The sequence below is a fragment of the Oratosquilla oratoria genome, chromosome 19 (genome assembly GCF_046742065.1).
Source record: "Oratosquilla oratoria isolate Oo_2021 chromosome 19, ASM4674206v1, whole genome shotgun sequence".
Lineage (NCBI taxonomy): Eukaryota > Metazoa > Arthropoda > Malacostraca > Stomatopoda > Squillidae > Oratosquilla > Oratosquilla oratoria.
The window spans coordinates 55,384,406-55,400,409 of record NC_134795.1 but is presented as its reverse complement, the minus strand read 5'-3'; the positions used below and the strand labels follow the sequence as shown (position 1 = coordinate 55,400,409).

The following is a 16,004-nucleotide window of genomic DNA, read 5'->3' as shown; positions in this document are numbered from 1 at the left end:
AGTGGCGGTCACAGGCGACCGATGAGTGCATTTATGACCCAAGATCGAGGCCCAACGCCCCCAAAGGCGGCTCTGTCCATCTCTAAATCAATAAGACCAAAGAATAAATATACTTTTTGGGGTATTATGGATGCACAGGCTAGACATTCATCCACAGACGTGTACATTCTAAAATACACATTCACATGTAACTACACTTATATATGTATATATATAAACATGTTTGTATATATACATACAAAAACACGCACACACACATGCACATACACAGCTTGAGGATATGGTAGTATCTGCTCGACCACTTATTCAGCAACACTGCAAGCCGGTATGCTAGCTCAGGTGGGCAAATTGTATATGTGTGCGTGTGTGTGTGTGTGTGTGTGTGTGTGTGTGTGTGTGTGTGTGTGTGTGTGTGTGTGTGTGTGTGTGTGTGTGTGTGTGTGTGTGTGTGTGTGTGTGAGCGTGTGTGTGTGAGCGTATGCGTGTGTGTATGAGCGTATGCGTGTGTGTGTGTGTGTGTGTGTGTGTGTGTGTGTGTGTGTGTGTGTGTGTGTGTGTGTGTGTGTGTGTGTGTGTGTGTGTGTGTGTGTGTGTGTGTGTGTGTGTGTGTGTGTGTGTGTGTATGTGTGTGTGTGTATGTGTGTGTGTGAGAGCGTGTGTGTGTGAGCGTATGCGTGTGTGTGTGTGTGTGTGTGTGTGTGTGTGTGTGTGTGTGTGTGTGTGTGTGTGTGTGTGTGTGTGTGTGTGTGTGTGTGTGTGTATGTGTGTGTGTGTGTGTGTGTGTGTGTCTATGTGTGTGAGCGTATGCGTGCGCACGCGTGTGTGTGTGCCTATATACATCCTAGAGTTCTCATCGAGAAGGGTAACAGCTGTCCATTACAGGTCACGAATCCAAACACGTGATCCAATACCGCGCGGTGAACCACACACACACACACACACACACACACACACACACACACACACACACACATTGCGTGCGCACGCGTGTGTGTGTGCCTATATACATCCTAGAGTTCTCATCGAGAAGGGTAACAGCTGTCCATTACAGGTCACGAATCCAAACACGTGATCCAATACCGCGCGGTGAACCACATACACATACACACACACACACACACACACACACACACACACACACACACACACACACACACACACACACACACACACACACACACACACACGCACGCACGCACCCACAGAGAGAGAGAGAGAGAGAGAGAGAGAGAGAGAGAGAGAGAGCGACACCATACCCGAGAGGTAATCAAAACATTGATACACCCTCGACCCGTAACAGCGAACACAGACTCGCTTAATTCGATTATGTAAACAACAAACCGCCCATCACTGATTCAGCCACCACAACCGGTTTTTCAGAAGTCCGAGTTTCAACCCGGAACAAAGTCTAGATTGCGTCCTATGGCCGCTGCCCCGACCTATTTAGCTCTAGAAAAGATAGAGAGAACCCTGACTAGCTCTAGAGAAACTAGAGGGGCTGGAGAGAGTTCTGGCTATCTCTAGAGAAACTACAAGTGCTGGAGAGAGACCTAACTAGCTCTAGAGAAACTAGAGAAGATAGAGTTCTGTCTAGCTCTAGAGAAACCAGAGAAATTAGAGAGCCCTAGCTATATCTAGAGAAACTAGAAGTGCTGAAGAGAGCCCCGACCAGCCCTAGAGGAACTAGAGAAGATAGAGAGCCCATTCTAGCTCTAGAGAAACTAGAGAGACCAAGGAAAGCCCTGGTAGGCTCTAGAGAAAATAGAGAGGCTGGATAGAGAGCCCTAAAACTAGAGGTGCTGAGTAGCCCTAGAGGAACTAGAGAAGATAGAATCCTGTCTAGCTCTAGAGAGACCAAAGAGAACCCTGTCTAACTCTAGAGAAACTAGAGAGGTCAAAAAGAGACCCTAACTAGCTCTAGAGAAATTATAGATGCTGGAGAGAGAGCTGACTAGCTCCAGAGAAACTAGAAAGGCCCGAGAGTTTTGACTAGCTCTAGAGAAACTAGAGAGGTTGTACAGAGGGACCCTGTCTAGCTCTAGAAATATTTGAGGTGTTGAAGAGAGCCCTTACTAAATCTAAAGCAACTAGAGAGGCTGGAAAGATCCTTGACTAACTCTAGATAAACTAGAAAAGATAAAGAGAGCCCTAACTAATTCTAGAGAAACTAGAAAGGCTGGAGAGAGTCTTGATTAGCTCTAGAGAAACTAGAGAGACTGAAGAGTGGGACCCTGTCTGGCTCTAGAGAAATTTTAGGTGCTAGAGAACCCTGAATATCTCTAGAAAAACTACAGAGACTGGAGAGAGCACTGACTAGCCCTAAATGAGCTAGAAAAGATAGAAAAACTCCTGAATAGGCCTAGAAAAACTAGAGAGGCTGGAGAGAGAGCAATGAATAGCTCTAGAGAAACTAGAGAGTGGAAAGAACCCTGACTATATCTAGAGAAACTAGAAATGCTGGAAAGAAACATCACTAACTCGAGAAAATAAAGAGTCTAGAGAGAGCCATGGCAAACTCTAGATAATTTAGAGAGAATAGGGAGAGCCCTAACCAGTTCTAGAATCTAGAAAGAGTACAAATACTAGGGTGACAATTACTTGCGATATATGAACACATAAACACGGTTCTAGAGACTCTAGAAGCTTTAGAATTTCTAGAGGAATGAAAGTAGCACAACAGGAAGTTTGAACGAGGGGGAGAGAGAGAGACAGAGAGAGAGAGAGAGAGAGAGAGAGGGAGAGAGAGAGAGAGAGAGAGAGAGAGAGAGAGAGAGAGAGAGAGAGAGAGAGAGAGAGAGAGAGAGAGAGAGAGAGAGAGAGAGAGAGAGGGAGAGAGAGAGAGAGAATCTTCTCGTCAATAATGTATTTTATGTATTTTATTTGTTATTTACTTTATTATCGTTTTTATTTATTCATTTATTATTTTTTTTTTTTTCGCATCCGACCTAGATATGAACCAAAAGGTCTCCTGTCGGCATGCTCCGCCTTTGTAATCCTTTGCAATGAAAGGGGTAAGATTTGAATTTATTTTAATATTATGTCTTCCTACTCAAGTTCTCATTTTTCTTCTTCTTATACTGTTTTGTTTGTTTTAATCTCATTTTGTTTTATCTCGTTTTATTATCATTATTTAATTTCGTTTTACTAATTTTATTTTATTTACTTATTTTCATTTTACTCATCTATCTACTTATCTATCTTGTCTATTCATTAAATTCCTTTTATTTTTTCCGCTAAGAGACCGGCCGGCACAAGCCATTATGGGGCCTCAAACAGGATTCAGTTGGGGGTTCCCTGATGGCCAACGCCACCTGTCTTCTACTTCTGTACGATTATGCTTACGTAGGCGCCATGAGCCGTGAGCGGGTATACCAGGATACAGGTGGTGGTGTCTTGATTATATATGTATATATATATATCAATATATATATATATATATATATATATATACATATATATATACATATATATATATGTATAGATATGTATATATATATATATATATATATATATATTTTTTTTTTTTTTTTTTTTTTTTTTTTTGTATATGAGTTACCACCGGATTCTGTGAACTGGTTTGATCACGTTTTCTGTGTTTATTATTACTCAGAGTAAAAGAGAATGCGTAATACAGCAGTGACTTTATATTTCTTATGATACGCGTAGTGTGATGCATCATACATATGGCAACCGACGCTGTGCTCGAGAATTCGAGTCGTACCCAAGTTGTTATCTATTGATTGTGCTTGATCAGTTCATGCAGTAGACGTTCTTAATGGGGTTTCAAGAATTCTTATTTTCCAATTTCAATAAATTTAATGTTTTCCAAGCGTTCTTGGAGGTCCCAAGCAGCCGCTTACTTCACTCATGCCTTGGGACAATACTGGCTAAGGATATAGGAACAGAACGCTAGAGTGGGTTGGAAGATATTTACAATGAATCACTGTTGATTAAGATCGAACACAATAGATCACAACTTTAAATCATGCTATCCTTTCGATTCTTAAGGATACCGGAAACAAAAATGGAACACACACACATAAAAAAAGAAATAGATAAGTAAAAAAAAAAAAAAAAAGCAAAAAAAACAAAAAAAAAATTCATAGAAAAATAAACAAGAAAGCAGAGGAGCTAGCGGACTAACTCAATGGCTGTCATTGCATCCCCGAGTGTTTGCCCAGCTGAGTATCTGGTGTTTATCAAACTTGAGGCTTTAAAACTTCGATCTCAGTTCGAGGAAACGGGCGTGGCTGTGAGGACGAGGTCTACACGGCCCGAGGGCGAGAACCTTCCTTTCCGTCGATGTTGACCGAAAACGAAAGTAACCATTTTTTCATTTATTTATTTGTTTATCATTATTATGATTTTTTTTTTCGCATCCGACCTAGATATGGACCAAAAGGTCTCCTGTCGGCATGCTCCGCCTTTTTAATCCTTTGTAATCTTCCTCTCATGTCCTTGGTGAGGTGATTCCTCAGAAGCTAATGTCGATGAACGACGTTTACGATGTAACACATTCACGTTTCACCGATTCCCAATTTTCCATTCTTCCTCAACCATACATTTTCTTTTTATCAATTTACTTATTTATTCTAATTTTCATTTATTAATTTTTATCTATTGTTTATTTTTATCTATTTATTCATTTTACTTATTCATTTCTTATTTTATTATTATTATTTTTACTTATTTATTTTTCTATTTTTATTTATTATCATTATTATTATTATTATTATTATTATTATTATTATTATTATTATTATTATTACTATTATTATTATTATTATTATTATTATTATTATTATTATTACTATCATTACTATCATTATTATTATAATTATTATTATTATTATCATTATTATTATTATTACTATTACTATTATATATATATATATATATATATATATATATATATATATATATGTATATAAAGTTTGTATTTCACCGTGACTTACCCTTTCGGGTACTAGGATCTTGGGTATTCGATAAGTCTCGATAAAATCAATATGAACAGGTTTTCTCGCGAGCTAAAGATAAATAAATAGATAAATAAATAAAAAGAGCCTACACACGCTGCAGAGAGCGATGGTGTCTGGAAGCGGAGGAGGAGGAGGAGGAGGAGGAGGAGGAGGGGAAGGAGGAGGAGGAGGAGGAGGAGGAGGAGGAGAGGGAGGAGAAGGAGGAGATGAAGGAGAGGGAGGAGGAGGAGGAGGAGGAGGAGGGGAAGGAGGTAGAGGAGGAGGAGGGGAAGGAGAGGGAGGAGGAGTAGGAGAAGGAGAGGGAGGAAAAGGAGAAGGAAGAGGAGAAGGAGGAGATAAAGGAGGAGGAGAAGGAGGAGGGGAAGGAGGAGGGGAAGGAGGAGGGGAAGGAGGAGGGGAAGGAGAGAGAGGAGGAGGAGGAGGAGAGGAAGGAGAGGGAGGAGGAGTAGGAGAAGGAGAGGGAGGAGGAGAAGGGAAAGGAGAAGGAGAAGGAAGAGGAGAAGGAGAAGATAAAGGAGAGGGAGGAGGAGGGGAAGGAGAGAGAGGAGGAGGAGGAGGGGGAAGGGGAGGGAGGAGGAGTAGGTCATGGAGAGGGAGGAGGAGGAAGAGGGAAAGGAAAGGATCAGAAGGCGAAGGAAGAGGAGAAGGAGGAGGTGAAGGAGAGGGAGGAGGAGGAGGGGAAGTAGAGAGAGGAGGAGGAGGAGAAGGAGAGGGAGGAGGAGGAGGGGAAGGAGAGAGAGGAGGAGGAGGGGAAGGAGAGGGAGGAGGAGTAGGAGAAGGAGAGAGAGGAGGAGGAGGGAAAGGAGAGGAATAGGAGAAGCAGAAGGAAGAGGAGAAGAAGGAGAGGGAGGAGGAGGAGGCGGTGGAGAAGAGGCGTAGTGGTGGTGGAGGAAAGGAGGGGCACGTAAGCTATTGGAATTGGGGGGAGAGGGGGAGAGGGAAAGGGGGAGAGGGAAGAGAGGAGGAGAGGGGGGAAAGGGGGAGAGAAGAGGGGGAAAGGGGGAGAGGGGGAGAGAGGGGAGAGGTGAGAGGGGGAAAGGGGAGAAAGGGGGAAGAGGGGAGAGAGGGAGAGGGGGAATGGGGGAGAGAAGGGGAGAGGGGAGAGGGGGAATGGGGGAGAGAGGGGGAGAGGGGAGAGGGGGAGAGAGGGAGAGGGGGAGAAAAAAGGGGGAGAGGGGAGAAGAAAGGGGAGGGGGAGAGGGGGAGAGGGGAAAGGGGGAGAGCGGGAAAAGGGGAGAGAGGGGAAGAAAGGGGGGAGAGGGGGAAAGGGGGAGAGGGGGAAAGGGGGAGAGAGGGGGAGAAGGAAGGGGGAGAGAGGGGGAGAAGAAAGGGAAATGGGGAGAGGGGAGAGGAGAGATGGGGAGAGAGGGAAGAGGGGAAGAGGGGAGAGGGGGAGAGGGGAGAGGGGGAGAGGGGGAAAGGGGGAGAGAGGGGGAGAATAAAGGTTCTTCTATGGATTATAGACTGCTGACCAGAGGCCGAGTATTCAAGCTACGTTGTTGGAGATTGAGGGAGAACGGGGAGAGGGGGGGGAGATGGGAGGAGAGAGAGCGGGAATCCCTGGTCAGGATCAGCGAGAGGAATCGAATGGGGACGACTTTACGAAGAAAAAATAAATAAATAAAAAAAATAAATAAAAAATACAGAAATCCACGTGGCCATGGCCTTGGGTTGTGCAGTTACACAAGTAAAGGTCATCATCACCATCATCATCATCACTATCATCACTATCATCATCACTATCATCACCACCATCACTATCATCATCATAATCACTATCATTATCACCATCATCGCCACCATCATTATCATCACCACCATCATCGTTACCATCACTATCATCATCACCACCATCACTATCATCACCATCACTCTCATCATCATCATCATCATCACCATCACTATCATTACCATCATTACCATCACTATCATCACTATCATCATCACTATCATCACCACCATCACTATAATCATCATAATCACTATCATTATCACCATCATCGCCACCATCATTATCATCACCACCATCATCATTACCATCACTATCATCATCACCACCATCACTATCATCACAATCACTCTCATCATCATCATCATCACTATCATCACCATCATTACCATTACTATCATCATCACCACCATCACTATCATCACCATCATTCTCATCATCATCATCATCATCACCATCACTATCATCACCACCATCACTATCACTATCATCATCATAATCACCATCATCACCATCACCATCATCGCCATCATTACTATCATCATCACCATCACTACCATCACCACCATCACTATCACCACAACTATCACTATCATCACCACCATCACTATCATCATCGTCATCATCATAGTCATCATCACCACCACCATCATCATCATCAAAATGCGAAACCAAATCAAGGAGGAAAACCCTCTCTCTCTCTCTCCTTACCTAACCTTCCGTACAGGGTGGCACTGTTCCCTCCGCCAGGCGATTCTATTCACGGTCCACCGTGTCACTCCGTCGGCGACAAAGAGGATTGAATAACGATAGAGAGGTGTTACGTTGCTTTTGTAAGAAAGGATGCCTCTGCTGGTGTAGGGAAGTAGGGGGCGACGATCAGGAGGAGGAGGAAGAGGAGGAGGAGGAGGAGGACGGAGAAGAGGAGGGAGAGGAGGAGGGAGAGGAGGAGGAGTGAGATGAGGAGGAGTGAGAGGAGGAGGGGGAGAGGAGGAGGGAGAGGGAGAGGAGGAGGAGGAGGAGGAGGAGGGACAGGGAGGAGGAGGAGGAGGAAGAGGGAGAGGAGGAGGAGGGAGAAGAGGAGGAGGGAGAAGAGGAGGAGGGAGAGGGAGAGGAGGAGGGAGAGTGAGAGGATGAGGGAGAGGAGGAGGAGGAGAAAGATGAGGAAGGTGAGAGGAGGAGGGAGAGGGATAGAAGGAGGAGGAGGAGGAGGAGGAAGATGAGGAGGAGTGAGATGAGGAGTAGTGAGAGGAAGAGGAGGGAGAGGAGGAGGGAGAGGGAGAGGAGGAGGAGGAGGAGGGAGAGGAGGAGGAGGAGGGAGAGGAGGAGAGGAAAGGAGAGAAAGGGAGAGGGGGAAGAGGGAGAAGAAAGTAAATTTAATTTGGAAGTTAGTAGAAACAACTTCGCCAACCATGTAGTTAATGAAGGGAATAAACTTCCTTCAGAGGCAGTGCAATGTAATACAGTTTGAAGTTTTAAGATTCTTTTAGATAAACACCTAAACAATAATGTTGTATTGCCTGCAACTTATCTTTATTCTACTTTATTTATTTTTTATTTTTTTATCATCTATTGATTTATTATTTATTATGAATTATTATTATTATTCTGTTTGGTTACTATTTATCATTATCTATTTATTTATTTCATTTATTTACTTATTCATTTATTTTTCATTTATTATTATTTCTTCAGCATCTGACCTAGTTATGAACCAAAAGGTCTCCTGTTGACATGTTTTTCCTTTGTAAAGAGGAGGGCAAGTTACGAAAGAAAAATGAATGGGAAGAGGAGGGAGAGGAGGAGGGGAGGAGAAGGGGAGGAGGAGGAGGAGGGGGAGGAGGAGGGGAGGAGGAGCAGGAGGAGGAAGAGGAGGTGGAGGAGGAGGAAGTGAGAAAACTATAGAGAGGAAGAGGAAGGGGGAGAGGATGTGGAGCAGAAAGAGCAGCAGGAAGAAGAGGAGGAAGAGGAGGAGGTGGTGGATTGGGGAGGAGGGAGAAGGAAAAGAGAAGAAAAGAGAGTGAAAAAGAGAAAGAAGAAGAGGGAGAAGAGGAAGAAGGGGAGGGAGAGGAGGAGGTGGATTGGGGGGGAGGGAGAGGGAAAAGAGAAGAAAAGAGAGTGAAAAAGAGAAAGAAGAAGAGGGAAAAGAGAAAGAAGAGGAGGAAGTGAGAATGAGGGAGAGGGAGAAGTAGAGGGGGAGAGAGGAAGAAAGAGAGGGAGAGGAGAAAAAAGAAGAGAAGAAGGAAGAGGAAGAGAGAAATAAGGATTGAGATGAGGAGAAGGAAGGATAGGGTGAAGAGGAGGAGGAAGAGGAAGAGTAGGATGGAAGAGACGATGGTGAGGGTAGGAGAGGAGGAGGAGAAGGAGGAGGAGGAGGAGGAGGAGGGAGATGAGTTGGACAGCAAGATAGAGAAAGAGGAGAAAGAAGAGGAGGAAGAATAATAGAAGGAGGAAGAGGAAGAGGTAGAAGAGGAAGAGGGAAAAGGTGAGGGGAAGGGAGAGGAACTGGAGAGGAGGAGGAGGAGAAGGAGTAGAAGGAAGGGAGGAATAGGAGAGGGGGAGGAGGAAGAGAGGAGAAAGAGTAGGACAGGAGGAGGAGGAGGAGGAGGAGGAGGAGGAAGAGTAGGACAGGAGGAGGACGAGGAGAAGGAGGAGGAGGAGGAGGAGGAGGAGGAGGAGGAGGAGGGAGATTAAGAAGGGGAAGAGGGAGAGGTAGAAGAGGAAGAGGAAAAATGAGGGAAAGGGAGAGGAGGAGGAATAGGAGAGGCGTAGGAAGAGAAGGAGTAGGAGGAGGGAGAGGAGTAAGAGATGGGTGGAGAAGGAGAGGAGGAGGAGGAGGAGAGGAGAGAAGGAGGAGGTGGGGTAGGAGATGAAAGGGGGGAGAGGCAGAAGAGGAAGAGGAAAAAGATGTGGAATAGGAAAGGCGTAGGAAGAGAAGGAATTGGAGGAGGAGAGGAGGAGGAGGAGGAGGAGGAGGAGGGGGTAGAGGAGGAGCAGGCGGAGGAGGAGGAGGCGGAGGAGGAGGAGGAGAGGAGGTGGGGTGGGAGGAGGGAGAAATAGAAGAGGAAGAGGAAAAAGATGAGGGGAAGGGAGAGGAGGAAGAGGAATAGGAGAGGCGTAGGAAGAGGAGGAGTAGGAGGAGTAGGAGTAGGAGGAGGAGGAGTAGGAGGAGGAGGAGGAGGAGGAGGAGGAGTAGGGGGAGGAGGAGGAGGAGGAGGAGGAGGAGGAGGAGGAGGAGGAGGAGGAGGAGGAGGATGTGGTGAGGGTGGGGGGGGCTTTGCGACTGCAGGCAGGTGGACGTTCGCGAGTCTGGGAGTCAATAGCAGTCTAGTGTCGGCACTGGTAGGCTGTGCCAGCGAGCGATAAGTACCACAGGAGTCTCCTCCTCTCGAGACTCTCCCGGCAGACTCTCCCGCGAAGAAGAACGAGGAGGACCCTAGGCGGAGTCTGCGGCCCTCCTTCCTCGCGCATGAAGGCTGAACCGAGCTCGAAAACGAGTTGAAATCAAACTGGTTGGGTTGGGTTTCCACCACGTGATGAAGTCGAGTGAACTGGTTCCTCATTAAGCTGTTCTTTGCTTTCGGTGATGTCTTGTGATTCTGGTTGATGTCTGACACCGCCCCGTGTCAGATGGTGGCAAACCTCGGCAAGATCTCTTGTTGTGTCAGCTTTGTGTTGTGTGTCGTGTACTACAGTTCTAGTACATCCGTTCTAGAAAGAACTACTATATTCCGTTTGGAACTTGGGAAAGAAAAGGATTCGTAGAACAAAATCTTTGCTCTTCTGTGTGCATTTCACTAGAGAGGACCCTATCGCGAGCGTCATCTTTTCGTGTTTTTCTTCAGACGGGTGACAGGCGATTTTATTCAACCAAGGTAGAAGAACCCTTCCCTCCCCGATGTGTTGACACGAAATCTGTCACCAAATTGTCCTCCGGATTTTTTTTTTTTTTTTTTTTTTTTTTTTACGGAATTCTGTGACCCTTTCCGAGTCGTGTGTCTACATAAAATTGTCTGAAAATCACCCGAAAATACCAATAAAGTCGTTCTTTCCTTCTGATGAAACACACTGATATACATCAACCTTTTACCGGGCGTTGGCCAGGAACCGACGAAGAGGAAAAGAATGACTTGAAGACGGAAAAGATTGGCCAAACGTACTTTTGAATCAGAATCTACTTAATGTCTTGTGTATAAAAAAAATTCCCACCGGGAGCAGACCAACCACCGACGAAGAGGAAAAGAATGACTTGACGACGGAAAAAACTGGTCAAACATTCTTCTGAATAAGAATCTACTTAGTGTCTTATGCGGAAAATTTTGGCTAACTGAGTGGACCGTTTGCACTGCGTCACTCAGTCATAGCAGAGCTGTATGGCTACATTATGTGCTTCAGTCGCAACGACCGTGGTTCACGTTACAGCTCCTCTCTAGTGATGTCTTCAGCTCCAACTTCTCAGAATATCCAGGTTCGTTATATTGGCACAAGGGTACCCTGAGCCATGTATATATTTGTGTATTTGTGTATTTGGAGGGGAGTGGAATATATAGGAAATGGAATGGGTGGGAGTGGTATCTATGCCTTTTTCCTTTTGGCTACTCCCCATGTAGGGGGAAAAAGCCTTTGGTATATGTATGTATGTATGTATGTATGTATGTATGTATGTGTATTTGTGTGTTAACATTTATGTGAAGTGTGTCTGGGAGTGGGTGGAGGGTTTGCTACAATGCAGTACATTTGTGTTTGATACTACACAATGATGCTTCAATCATTATCAAATTATCTAATCAAATAACCATCAATCACCGAATAATTAGATCAAATAATTATCATTATCAAACTCTTGCTTGGGGAGATCTTTATCAACCACACAACCTTATAACCAAGCCGGATTAACCCAACGCGGGATAGGGCGGTTCTGCAATGGACAATTAAAACTGACCTTCCACATACGCAGAGTTTTTCAAAATGTAGTACATTCGTCTTCGTTTCCGCTCTAGTAACCAGCGCTTCTATCCTTGGGGAACTGTATGAAGAGGTGGAGTCTTAGAGAGTAACAAGATGGATGAAAAGTAAAAAGTTAAGAAGTTAAGGAACTTTTTACTTTCCTTAAGTGGAGGACATTTCGCCACAGTTGCCTTGTGCGTGTTAATTAAGCGTGATACGTGACGGTGCTACGTGGTGTTTTTGGTGTTAAACAACTGTTTTGTTGCCCCAAGTTTCCCTTCTTCGAGGCGAAGGCTTCTCTTACGATGAATGAAATCATCAGACGTTAGCCAGAATAAAATAATTAAAAAACGGTTAATGACTTGAAAGGGTTCATTGAGGCAATTTTTTAGTCTCTTCTGCATGACGAGTTTCTCTAAAGCTGACTTTAACCAGACTTTAGCCAGAATAAAATAACTAAAATGATCCCTTGACTGGATAAGACTAACATACATATCAAGTTGTTGTTGTTGTTGTTGTTGTTGTTGGTGGTGGTGGTGGTGGTGGTGGTGGTGGTGGTGGTGGTGGTGGTGGTGGTGGTGGTGGTGGTGGTGGTGGTGGTGGTGGTGGTGGTGGTGGTGGTGGTGGTGGTGGTGGTGGTGGTGATGAGACCAGTTTGCTGTAACACTGTTATTGTTCCATTTCCTTTGCATCTTTCTATTTTCCATCTTCCCCTTTTTTCCTTCATTCTGTGCATTCTTACCCCCTCGCCTATGCCGGGATCCCCCATGCCGTGGTCTCAGCTTTATTATTCCTCTTAAGTGAGGCGTATTTGATTTCAGGACTTCATGTATACACGCTCTACTTTTTGAGCTCCCGATTTTTTTTTTTTTTTTCCCATTTCCGTTTATGTGTATGTAGGGGACGGAATGGGTGGGAGTGGTTTCTGTGCCTTTGTCTTTTGGCTACCTCCCTTGTAAGGGCGAAAAAGCCTTTGGTATATGTATGTATATTTAATATGTATCTAACTCTCAGTATGTGCACTTCATATACATACACACACATACACACACACACACACACACACACACAAACACGAAAGTTTGGAGAAAATAATCCAGATGCTACAAATGTTTTAGAATCACCATTCCGAACGTGAGAGCTGTTCCAGGCCCCCTTGGTCCCCCCCCCCTGGTCCCCCGGGTGAGGCGGAAAGATCGGGGGAGGTGGGGGGGGGGCCAGTGGAGAACAAAGCGAAAGGCAGAATCACATTACAACAAAGTAAAAATTTTCCTAATTTCTTTTTCCCTCTTTTTTTTCAACAAATCCAAGACCACGGACATGTTGCCACGCGTATTGTACAAAGAATACGATTAACATAAAATTACACACAAGCAACATAACTTTATCCTGTGGGTTCGAAGACGGGGCCAATAGTCCGAACGTTTCTGTACTACGTGTATGGGTGGGAGGGGGGGAAGAGGGGGGGGAAGAGGGGAAGCTGGCGCCTGTCATTTGGTGTTGGAGTCAGAGAGTCGAGAGTCTGAAAAAAGTTGAGGACAATTTGACTCAAAGGACGGAACCAACAAGAGATACGGACACTTTACTGCCCCACAGGGGACAGTCCGGTCCTGATGTTGACCATTAAGTCCGAACTAGAAGCTTTAGTCTTTGGCTTAACGGGAATGAAACTTTGTATCATTATTGTCCAGTTTCTTCAATGACGTCATCCTTCGAGTAGGAAATTTCCAGATTTTATATATATTTGTTTGAGAACAACTCGAATCATAAGTAGGCGTATAATTACCTTAATGAAAATCCTGTGTGTGTTTGTGAAGTGATGTATATATACATAATGTGTGCGTGTGTGTGTGTGTGTGTGTGTGTGTGTGTGTGTGTGTGTGTGTGTGTGTGTGTGTGTGTGTGTGTGTGTGTGTGTGTGTGTGTGTGTGTGTGTGTGTGTGTGTGTGTGTGTGTGTGTGTGTGTGTGTATTTAATACAAGACCCACAAAGCACCGTTTCCTCAAAGAACAAGAGGAAGTAATGGAAATTCAAAATAAAGATTCCTGAAATTCACTTTTTTTCTTAAAGAGCAAGACGTTTTTTCAAGAAAACTTTACGACCTTGAGAGTTGAGTCGCCGATGCGCTTTTTTTTTTTTTTTTTTTTTTTTGAGCTGTGTAGAATAAAGAAGATAATGTCAGAAACAACTTTCCCCGTGATTAGTTCTTCTATCCATTATATTATGAGGCTTCAATTAGCTTTTTTTTTCCGGGAAGTAGTGGAATCTTCAAAGGACAATATACCAACTCTTCTGTGTGATATTAACCCCTAAGATTTTTTTTTTTTTTTCTTTCTTTCTTTCTTTCTTTTCCAGGAACTATTGGGATCTTGAAGATCAATATACAAGCTCTTCAGTGTGATATTGTCCCCTTTTTTTACCATCTCGTATATCTTTTCTACCAAAGACATATTGTACAGAAGGATATGACAAGTGCCCTTCGTTACGGAAGGGTTAACGATACCTTACTCTCTTATTCTGTCTGCCGTCAGGCGATTTTATTCAGCCGAGGGAAAGCCGTTTGTGCAACGGCAGGGCTAAGTTAATTTCACATAAGAACATAAGAATGGAGGAGACTGCACGAGACCATAGGGCCTACACTAGGCATTTCCATGTCCTTTACCACTTATCATTCCCCATCCATAAGTTTATCTAACTTTCTTTTAGAACAAATACTAGTTTCAGCGCTCACTACATGGTCACAAAGCCTATTCCATTCGTTAACTATTATGTTGATAAACAAGTTTTTACCTATTTCATTCTTAAACCTAAATTTGTCCAATTTTAATCCATTACAGGTAGTTACTATTTACATATTTGTACAAGCCGTCACCAGGCGATTTTATTCAGCAAAGGGTAGTGGGGAGCATACACCAGAAGGCGCTGAATAGCTGAGGCCGAAGCCGTCACCTTTGCCCTATGTGCTTCTTGGACTGCTGGGGAAGGTAACAAACAGTCACTGTTGGGAATCGGAGAGGAGTGCGGGATTCGAACCCACAACTAAGCGAATGCTTTCACCGAGACAAGGTTGAAAAGACCATGTCCTTAAACCCCATTAAATTCCTGTATCAAAGTTAACCCGGATATTAAACCACTCATGACTTAATCCGCAATAATTAAGACAGGTGGTTAGTGCGTCAGGTTGGTACATTTGTTCCGGCTCTCAGTGGATTAGTACTCGCAGTAAACTTTATGGTTTAATGCCATAGTAAACGTGTTTACAACCACGCGATGGGGACAGGGCTTATATATCAGTGAGGATCGTAAATCGCAAATGTGTCCCTCTAGTAGTGGTAAATTGTCACTTTGTGGGAAAAAAAACTGTTGTGGACAGATGATACCATGCCCTCGCGTCCCACTCGACAAGAACGACTTATCGTCATCTCCAAATTTAAACTTTTTAATAAGATAAAGTAAAAGACGGGCGCACAGCTGCCAACACTTATAAAGTGGTGCAAAGGCTGGAGTATTGTGGTGTGTCATATATATATATATATATATATATATATATATATATATATATGTATATGTATATGTATATATATATATATATATATATATATATATATATATCACAGTAATGATGTTCTGTGATCGAGAGGCAAAGGAGTAAGAAATATCAATAACCTGGTTTCAGTATGTACACATGCACACACTTATCTCATGTAACAGCTTTACCATTTTATTGCTGTACAAGGTATAAGTGCTGGCAGCTGTACAGTTCAAGTGTTGTGGCGTTGTGTTGACAGACACAATTCCACAATGGCGCGCCGAAAAGTGAATCAGTTGGCTGTGTTCTGCTCCGTGTGTTGTGAGAGGCGTCTGCAATTCACCCCTTGGCCACAGGTTGCCACGGAGATAAACAAAATAGCCTGACGGCATGTCCAGAAATAAAAGAAAATGTGACATATGGTATGGTAGAGATAAACAGAGGCTGTCACATCCTCGCTGTAGAGAAGGTGGGGAGGAGGTTGAGGTAATACTATAGACCAGCGTTCCTCAACCAGGGTTCCCCAGAACTCTAAGGTTCCGCAAAAGGTCCCTAAGGGTTCCGCGAGAACAAGTGAGATAAGCTAATGCACTTTTGATTTTTTTATCTAATTTCATATACGTAACATAATCAAACACGCACGACATATTCTTGGTTATTGTAATACTGTAATATAGACATCGTCCTATCTAATCTATTATTACGATGAAAATAAAATAAGATTTTTTTTTTTTTTTTGCGCAGGGGTTCCTTGAGACATGCAATTAATTCTAAAGGTTACGCAAGGTTAAAAAGGTTGAGAAACGCTGCTATAGACTGA

The 16,004-nt window shown here is 43.9% G+C and overlaps 1 protein-coding gene across 1 annotated transcript in view; it reads left to right on the top strand.

Annotated features, from left to right (window-relative positions):
• The first annotated feature begins 10,046 nt into the window (after nucleotides 1-10,046).
• Nucleotides 10,047-16,004, top strand: part of LOC143035903 (uncharacterized) — a 95,217-nt gene continuing 89,259 nt past the window's right edge. Inside the window, exon 1 of the mRNA XM_076203104.1 lies at nucleotides 10,047-11,176. The gene's annotated coding sequence lies outside the window, so the exon portion shown is untranslated. The remainder of the gene's footprint in view (nucleotides 11,177-16,004) is intronic.